The sequence below is a fragment of the Apteryx mantelli genome, chromosome 26 (assembly GCF_036417845.1).
Source record: "Apteryx mantelli isolate bAptMan1 chromosome 26, bAptMan1.hap1, whole genome shotgun sequence".
Lineage (NCBI taxonomy): Eukaryota > Metazoa > Chordata > Aves > Apterygiformes > Apterygidae > Apteryx > Apteryx mantelli.
This window is the reverse complement of record NC_090003.1, coordinates 9,271,455-9,281,268: the sequence shown is the minus strand read 5'-3', so window position 1 is coordinate 9,281,268 and position 9,814 is coordinate 9,271,455.

Here is a 9,814-nt window from a genome sequence, read left to right as displayed (position 1 = left end):
TTAAGGACTTCTCTTCTTTCTTCCAGTTAAGATGCTTGCTGCATATTGTCCATGTAGCACAAGTTGCAAATATAGGTCTGCTAAGACAGAAAGAGAGTGTTTTAGGTTGATACTGAGTTTTCCCTTATTTAAAGCCTGTTCTGCTCCATGGTGAGCACAGGCAGATGGAAGAATGACAACAAATTCCTCTCCAGAAAGGGGAGACAATGGAAAGCAAGTTGCTCAATGTTTGTTTTTTAAACCATGCCAGAAAAGGAAGGGGGTGGACTGAGGGGCAGTCTTTTGAGTTTAGAGAGCTTGAGAAACTCCTTATCTTATTGAGCAATGGGCCTGGGATTTGGTCTGGGTGCTCCAGGAGTCCTGCACCTGCACCTCCCGTAGGGCACTTGCGTATGGATCCTGCACCCTGAAGAGACATGTTGAGCTGTGCCCAGAGTCAACAGAAGCTGAAGAGGTAGCCTAGAGCGATGGACTTGTGAAAGAAAATAGCTTTAATGCCAGAGCAGTGTTAAAGACTGTCAAAGCATGATACCATCCAGGACCATTGCTTGAGCATGTCCTTGATTTTTCCACCTCCTCCCTTGCCGGACTGCATTCATCAGTCAGGTCAAAACAGCTTATTGGAAACAGGATCTCTTTCTTTCTTCCCAATTTTGAATAATTTTATCTGGCCCCTATTTTTAATTTGAACTATGTACTTTGGAGCCATAGCTCCTCTGTGGTTTGGAAAGTGTTTTTATTGAGTTCTGTGTGTGTGCTGCAATGCTAGCAGTCTGGGAAGCCGGTGGATCCAGCTGGAGAGAAGAGCATCAACTTGGGCAAGAAACTGGAGACTAAAGCAAAAGTGGTTGTGGCGCTCTGAATATAATCGCTCTCAACGTACAGGAAAAGCACATTAGTGCTTTGTGTTTTGGCCCGGGATGATGGGTGCCCCTTTCATTTAGTGTCCCTGGTGATTATAAAATCAAATGAGTTGTCCCTCTCTGGCGTGCTCTGCTTTAGTTCAAATAGGACTTACCAGAGTTAGTTCTTACTTAGTCTGATCTGCTGTGGGCTGTGATCAAGTGGTCCTTCCTGCCCCTGGAACTCAAATGGAATCAATAACTATTCACAATGTGTTATTTATTGCTAGATTGCAAATGATCGGAACAAATTTTCTTGCTCGTTACTGTGAAATTCACTACTGTAAGTGTGCAAATTTTTTACATGATCTTACACAATTTTACTCTACAAAGTGGAATTTAAATTTTCTTTGTTCTTTTTCTTTAAAGAGGGTAAGAACTGAATGTTTTTTGTTTTTTGCACTGTACATATGCATATATACACACACACGCATAACTAGCACATAATTCGTCTGTACTTGTTTTGGCTTAATTAAAATTGTGTTATTCAAAACCTATTTTTGAACCTGTCCATATAAGCCGTGCAAAATATCTCCTTTTGAGGACAAGTCTCCTGTTTCCCTCTATGGGAATGAGACCATACTGCTCCCAACTGAGGTTAGAAGAGGAATGGTTTCCTGCTGCTTGATTTCTAATTACATAAATGGAAGGGGAAAAAGTGGAAATTCTAAGTACCAAAAGGCATGTTAAATTTAGTATAATATACTCATCTGGAAACTATCACATTTTTCCTTCTTCTTAAGCCTGCTGAAATCATTGCTTCGTCTAACTGTAGCGTGATTTGGACCAGTACCAAAAAGTGCAAACAAGATAGGCCTAAAAAAGTCAGGTGTCCCTACCCAAAACTTAATGGGACCTTTTAGTGGAGAAGTTACTCTATCACCCTGGTGCAATTTTAATAGGAAAATGGTAGGTATAAAGTGAATAAAGAACCATATCTCTTTCGGGGGGAAGGAAAAAAAAGAAGAAGCTGTTTGCTGAATAGAACTGTTTTTGAGCGTTTAACAACTCCCTGAGTGCTTGACTGGCCACAAATCTGACTCTTAACAGCTTGATTAGATGTCTGCTGAGGCTTTGAGATGAATAAACAAGTCACGGAAAAGCAGAGACTGCAGGAAAAAAAATATCAAGCTGCTTTTCTATTGTTTATCTGAGTTCTTCATGTTTGATCAAGATACCGTCATTTCTTTGTATTTCAATCATGCTTAGCAGCCCTAGCCAAGATCAGGACCTTGCTGTATGTGGTGCTGTACACACAAATAAAAACCAGTCCCTGCCCTGGAGAATTTACAAACTAAACAGATGGGATTAAGGGAGGTAAAAAGGTTTATAATTCTCATTTTAAAGATGGGCGAAACTGTAGCCAAGGTCAGTGATAAGTCTTGGAGGGAATGTGGCATGCAGCTGAGGCTCTAATTTGAGTCGAGCCATTGACTCGACCAGCCTTCCTTTCTGACTTTTTTTTTGCTTGGCAGGTCATGGAGTCTCAGGGGAAAGCTGCCCACTTCGTAGTCTGGGAGACTCCAGAAGGGTATGTTCTGTAACCGTTTGCTATCCTGACATTGCCCCAAATTCTTCACAGCAAATCTCTCACGAGCTGGCAATTCTGTTTCCTTGTCCATTAGATGGTTGCTCCTAATGGGTACAAAACACTGACATCCTCACTATTGACTTCGGTGTAAATCTGAGTCTGGTAAGGGGATAATAAAATGCATTCCCAATTCTTTGTATCGCAGCCCCATCTAGGAGCCCTTCTCAGGGAATAGGGTACTGCTGCGTTAGGTACAACGTAAGCGTAGTACCGGAAGATGGTCACCGCCTTAGTAGATCCTAGTCTTAAATATGAAATTAGGTAACAGATGCGGATAGAGGGAGGACAGGAGGGAGGATCAAGGGGACAGTATCACTCAAGCAGTGGAGGCACAGTGGGGATGGCGTAACTGTTAACTCTTCCAGAGAGTTCACAAGGGTGATTCTCCAAAGGAAAAGGAATTGGTTTTCCAGACGTTTTCATTGAGTTCCCCCCAAGCTTCTGGAGCAATGCAGAAGAAAGTGCGAAGATGCTGGCTTTCAAAAGCAAGCGCTTGGGTGCATGGCTGGACTCAAGGAGGCTGTGCTTATCCAGACAGTGAGAGATGGGCTGAAAACGGTAGAAAAAAAGTAGAGCTATAGCTCTTATGCTTTAGCTAGAAGGGAGAGGCCAGTGGCAGAGCTGAGGAGGATGTGCTAGGAAAACCACTTCTTGCAGCAGTATTCTGAATCAGCAAGGCGTTGCTGACCCTTTCTCTTGCTCTGGGCTGACTGTGTTTTGTTGCTTTTCCCCCCAACGCGCACATCCTGACAGTAAGAAATAAACTAACTTTTTCTTTCTCTGCGTTGTCTCCCACCCCACCCCTGCCTTTGCAAACGGCACTGGTGTGAATTTTGGCACGCTGGCCCCGGTAGGCAGCTGTATGCAATGCGTACTGTGTCTTAACTGCTCTGAGAGTCCAGTGTATAGGCCACCCACAGTGAAACGCCTAACTGAGATTGAAACAAAATGGGAAAATAGTTTATGGAAATTCAGCTGTGGATTGCTGTTTCTCTTGTGACTTCTGGCTGTCAGCACTTAGCTGTACAGCACTGCTGGCTATTTAGAGCTGGATGTTCCTTGTGGTGGATACTCACCTCCTGTATCTTATAAAGATGCTGAGAAAGCTGTTGGTGGCTAATAAATCACTCTTCATCTATAGTCTTTATTGGTACTGCTTGTAGGGACTCCAGCTCCGGGTTAGGAGCGTCTTCCCCTGCCTAGAAACGGTCATGCCCTTATCAGTTCAAATTCAGTTCATAAATCTCTTGTTGTATGAAGGAGTATGTTTCTTTTTAGAAGGTCTGGAGGGTATTCTTCCTCCCCCTCAGTGCTGTGCTTGAACTAGTGACTAACAGCTTAACCCAAAGCCATTACTAATCCCATGAGCCATGCATTCCCTGAGGATTTAGGAGTCCAGTGGTGATAGAAGGTTTCTAACTAGCCGCCGAGGCGCAGTGTCATTCCCCTGGGAATAATGTGTATTTTATAGGCTGATTCAAAGTCAGCTAGACTCAGCTCTGACTTGCAGGCTAGGTGCTGAGGGACAGTGCTTTGCCACTTGGAGGACAGTTATGGCTCCTACAGTTTACCCTGCTTGTTCGCTAGCATCCATGGTGTTTTCAGAGAATTTTTTAAAGTTCCTAGATTTGTACTGCCGTGGGTATGGCATTCTCTCCCAATCACATTTTTCATCCTCACTGAATCTCCTAGGAATGCAGACTGCTAGATGATGACCTCAGGAATGCAGGTTGTATTGGGTCTAAGGCATGGACACTCCACCTCTCTCTGCAGTACCCAAGCGCTTGTGGGTTGGCTTTTATCCCCAGCCCTGGCAAAGATAACCTGTGACCGTGAGCAAGTTATTTAACCTCTCGGAACCTCAGTTTTCTCCCCTGTGAAACGGAAGTGATGATACTCTCTCCACATGGTTGTGGCATTGAGACCTGCTTCACTCAGAGGTAAAGTTCAGGTCCGTACTGTGAGCTAGCCTATATTCTGGGACCCCAGCGTTCCCTGCCCATCTGTGCTGGATTGAATCTCCCCCTGCAGTTCACAGAATACTTTGGCTTCTGCCCTTCGAAGATACCGGAAGAGCAATGTGAAGGTGTGCTATGGAAGGTGAGTGGTGCTACGCTTTCTTACCACGCTTTCGTTTCTTCCAGTCACCTGCTTCTCTATCAACAAACTCCCAGGCCTTCTTTCCAAGAAAGGATGCTACAGCATGGAGCAATAAGGGAGATGAGAGAAAGGGCTGTAGTTATCAATGGAATAAGGAAAAAAGAGGCTTAGGCTAAAGGATATATGTGCCATGGGTTATATAGTCTGCCTTTTTTTAGGAGTCTCTTTCTAGGTTCAAAGGTTGACCGTGGCCACATGAAAAAAAAGTCCTTTGGTGTCCTGATGGTCCCACATTTGATTTGCAAAACCACAGTGCTCTGGGGTCTGTGGGTGCCGTGTCTCCCGCTGGAGTCAGTATAATGCCTTGTGTTATTTGTAATTTTCATTAATAATCTGGAAGTAAGTGTAAAAATGGTGGCTGATTAATAATTGCTATTTAGTGGGATACTCTGAAAGTGAAAAAGGAAGCGGAGCAGTGTAAATTTTAATGTAGTCAAACGTGGAATTCTGTATCCGGACACAACGAATGCAGATCATACCTAGGGACTGTAGGTCTCCATTCTGCAAAAAACTTGGCGGGTTACAGTTGGTAAAGGACTAAACATCCGATCTTCGTTGCAAAACAGAGGCCATGCAGACGATCAGTGAGGCACTGAATTATAGTAGTGTGACCGGGACAAATTAGCAGAGGAGTGGGGGGGATTTTTCAGCTCTTGGTGTCTGAACCAAAGCTGAAGCTTTTCTGGAAGTCCTGTTCTATCCAGATGCAAGTTTCTGTGCTCCACCTGGGAGTAACAGGGTGAAATCTAATGACCTGTAACACACATGGATTCATATCAGATGAGCTAACTGTTCCTGTTGGCCATAAATTCTCCTAAACTTCTAAGGCCATAAAGGTTGACTGCATTGTTCTTGGTCTCTGTCCCATGGCTTAATCTGGTATGAACTAAAGGCAGAAACGTTTCGGCTCAAAGACCCTGTTTGTTAGACGCTCCCTGAAGATGTCCCTGGCATGGTTCTCCGATGTAAGACGACCTATTTCTATGCGCCGATCGTTACTGCTTTGTTCTCCCAGCTCCTCCCTTTTGGATTGTTTTCTCTTCCTTGGTTTTGTTGGAGGGAATGGCTGATGGTGTGTGCTTTTTTTTTTTTTTTTTCCATTTTCCAGGCATGGGGCCCGGTTTTTGTTTTATTCTCTCCGAAGTTTACATGGTTTCGTAGATAATCTGTGGGGAGATGGGGTATTTCATATGTCAATAAATACATCTTGGAATGATAGACGGATGGAAGCCTAGGGCTGGAATTGCAGGAGTGTCGGAGGGCTGGGACTGGAGGTGCGCTGGAAGGACTTTGCGGGAAGGTCTGCCCGGTAGTGCTCTCTGCACCATGTCAGACTGAACAAAGAAAATGAATTTACTGGATTTTTTTAAGGCCTGAGAAATAATTGCCTTAAATCTCTGGGAACATCCTAGTAGGGGACACGCTTGTGGGAGGCTCTGGTTTACTATCTGCTAACATGCGGATTTTATAGCCATATTAGGAATAAATAGAGGTAGGCTGGCAGATTGAGAGAAGGTCATGGTGACTCCTCTGAGCACAGGATGAGCCTATAATCATTTAACTGAGGCTTCCCTAATCTGGCCCGCGAAGCAACGTTAACTCTTGTCTTACGTTGGAACAGCTACTGAGGCAGTCGTTATCCGGGGGACTGCTGCAAAAATTAAAAACAGTAACGAAAAGTTGGTCCAACGCTAGCACAGATCTGTTGGCACGTTCAAGAAAGCTAAAGACTTCTGGCCGTGTCCCCTGGCAAGTTGCATTCGGTTCCTCATCAGCTGCAACAGCACGCTCAGAAATCACAATCCTGCTGCAGGGCAGGAGGAGAGGGAAGGAATGAAAGCAGACTTGTCGAGGTCCCGCATTTCTGTGATTTTATGAGCCGCACCCTCTAAAATATGAAAATCCTGTTATCACCTTAAGGTTTACGTTTGCATTTATCTTCTGGGATAAGATGGGGAGCGGAGGAGTTTAATCTGCTGGGGAACACATCCATTCTTTCACCTCTCTTACCTTCATTTTCCAAAATGCTGAAATTCTCGGGCGGTAACAGGACTGCGGAAGCCGGGATGTCTGATTTTGGGTGCTTTTCTTAAAAGCCAGCGAGTTTGTACGCGAGCCTCTCTCTGTGCGACTGCAGCGCCGTGTTGCTCCGGGCTGAGTCACCCCGTTTCAGGCGGGCGCTGGTTTCCTTTCGGTAATGTGCAAAATGTTCCCGGCGCACATGTGTACGTTCTAAGTTTGTACTGCTGGTTGTCAGGCCGTCGGCGCTTCGGTGCCAGAACTGTCTCTAAAACACATACAGCACCTAGCGCAACGAGGCCCCGAGCTTGGCTGGGGCCTCCGGGCAGCGCCGGGAGAGAAATAATTAATATGATCTAAAGGTCTGAGCGATTGCCGCGAGAGGAAGCTCTGCAGCGAAAAAAAATAAGATGGTTATCAGAGGGGGAGCCGGAGGAAACCGATATTTCTGACGGAGAAAGGAAAAACGGTTTGAACTCTTAGGAAAGAGGGCACCTGCGAATGAAGCCCCTTCCCTGCTGGAAACTGTCCCCGTGGACGTGAACGGAGCAGGGGAAGGCACGTGCGTGACCTGCGTTGCGGGGGAAGAGAGGGAGGGAGGGAAGAAGGGGCCGGGGCAAGGTGGAAAATAAAGCGATTAAACGCACTTGGACTTGCTCGGAGATGGGAGGGGAACTTTTTTTTATTATTATTATATATATTTGTATACACTGCTGCCCCAGGGCCCCGAAATGCGTTGGCACTGCGCTACAGAGAAACCACTGATCCCGGTGGCCAAGGGGAGGGGAGGGGATGGGACTTGGGCGTTCTGTCCCGCTCGCCACGCGTTCGGACCCCGCTCGAAGGCCGGGCTGACGGGATTAGAGGAAGCAGCTGGCTCGAGCCTTGCCCGGCGGGAGCTCGCGTTCGCAGGGCTTGCGCGGAGCGGGGCGCCCCGCCGCCGAGTCGCATTCCAGGTCATTTGCTGAGCCCAGATGTTTTCAAACGAGCTCTGTGATAAATCCTTTCCCTTTGCTACCGAGCGCAGTCCCCACCAGCCAGGCCTGGCCCTGCAGCTCGCTTTCCGCGCGCGGCCGGGCGAGCTGGACTTTCCGTTTCAAGCCAGCTAGCCAAATTATCGCTGGGACTCCTGCGCCTCCGCTGTGCCTATGCGGAGGGCTTCGGCTCAGGGCTCAAGTTTGTTGTCCTCGAGCCTGCTGGAGGCGACACGGTCCAAATTCCTCCAGCAGCTGAACCCTCTAGCTGCCCCTTAACTTCTACCTGCGCTATTAAGCGGGACGCGGTGCTCCGGGCGGATTGGCCGGGTGGGCTGAGCGAGCAGCGAAGTGCTTTCGGTGCCCGGCGGCACCCGTGTGTCTCGGGTGAATTTTAAAAAACGAGGGATGGTATTTGCAAGGCTCCATCCTGGCTCTCAGGTGCTCACGTACGAGTCGCGCGCCGGCCGTGGCAGGGGGACGTGGTCCTGGCACCCTGCCTGCAGCCGCCGTCACCATCCTCTCCCTTCGCGCACCTGAACCCATGGTGGGAAATCCCCCCCCAGCTTTCTAACTCGCTGGGTGGTAAAATCGTTGCCTCCATCTCCCGGCAAGAGTACCGCACGTGCCCCTGCGCGCGCGCTCTCCCTCACCGCTGCCTTTCCCCGCGTGTGTTTTCTAGCATCCAGCTGTGGGCAGGGAGCCTTGGAATCTGCATTCAAACGCAAGTAAAAGGAATCGTTTTATTTTTAACTTACACGTACACCCTTCTAATTCTCACGCCCACAGTTCCTCATCCTGTCCTGACAAGCGGGGAGCCCCTGGCACCGCGGGCGTTTGCCAGCAGGCCCGAAACGGCAACGCTGGGTGAGGGAGGGAAGCTCCTGGAGACCTGGGAGCAGGTTTCTGCTGGGTGTCAGCGCGCAGAAGCCTCCGTGATCCGGCAGCGAGGGAAAGGGCTGAAGGGGAAGACGTACACGGGCGTGTGGGCAGTTCGGTCGAGGCTGCGTGCGCCCGTGTGCTCAGCTGGTGTTGGTCCGCGGAAGACAACAACGGGCTGACGAAACGGGCTGTCCTCGGGGGATGAGACTGCAGGGTTGTGTCACAGTGACCAGTTTGGCGCGGGTGTTTTGGGAGCAGGTGACAAGCCGCCCAGAGCCTGCGGGAAGTGGGGTCTGGTAAAAGAGGGGCTGAGGTATAGGAAGAGTGTAAAAACGCTGCTGAAGTCCGTGAACGCGACTGAAGAACCACCAGAACTTTCTGGTGAAGACAGCTCGTTCCCGGCTAATGTCGCCTCCCTGCTTTTGCTCCCGCCGGCGTGGCGGCTGCCCCTAGCCCATGCCTTAGCCGGTGCCTGTCCAAACGACATCTGCAGGCACCAGGCCTTCGCTCCTTGTTCTGCCTGCGATGTTGCATTGCCAAAGAGGAAGGGGAAAGCGTTGGCCCAGGGCTTCAACAGCCTCTCAGCAGCTTCTCTGTCCTCCAGCCAGATCGCTCTGTCGTGCAGCACCTCTCGCTGTTTCTTCCGACACCAGAAAACCTGAACTCTGCTCCCTGTGCCTCCCCCCCAAGATTTACAGATTGCCGCGTTTCCCTTTTCTGGTGTTTGGCTGTTTACAATACGGGGACACGAATGAATACAAGGAAGCAGCGAGTGAGCTGCGTGCTGGCTCGCATCTGTGCACGCAACTTGGCGCTCCGCTCGGAATAATCACCGCCCAGGGAGGAGAACCGGCTGAGATCCCACCAAAGTCATCAAAATACTAAACCTCCAACCTGATGCGCTCAGGTGAAATTCACCTTGATGCCCTCAGGCAGTTGCTTCATAGCTGGCCACATCTACGTCGTATTTTACCTTGCTTCATCCATAGACCCGAGAACTTGCTTCCAAGTCTCTCATGTCTCCTTTTTTCACCCGTTACATTATTCGGAATAAAATAGCCTCCTGGCTCGCTGCTGGTCGTGTTGGTCATGAGAAGCAGGTAGAGGTTAGTCAGTGCTGTCGATCCGCAGCAGCCCAAGTTCAGCTGGATGGTACGTGCCGGCGGGGGGGATTAGGGTTTAGGTTCCCGACCAGGGTACGTGGTTGTGGCCACAGGCTGCTCCGCTGCCTGTTGTTGGCCCTTTGGAACTGAACAGGTTTGGAGCCAGGTAGGTTGTATCCAGTA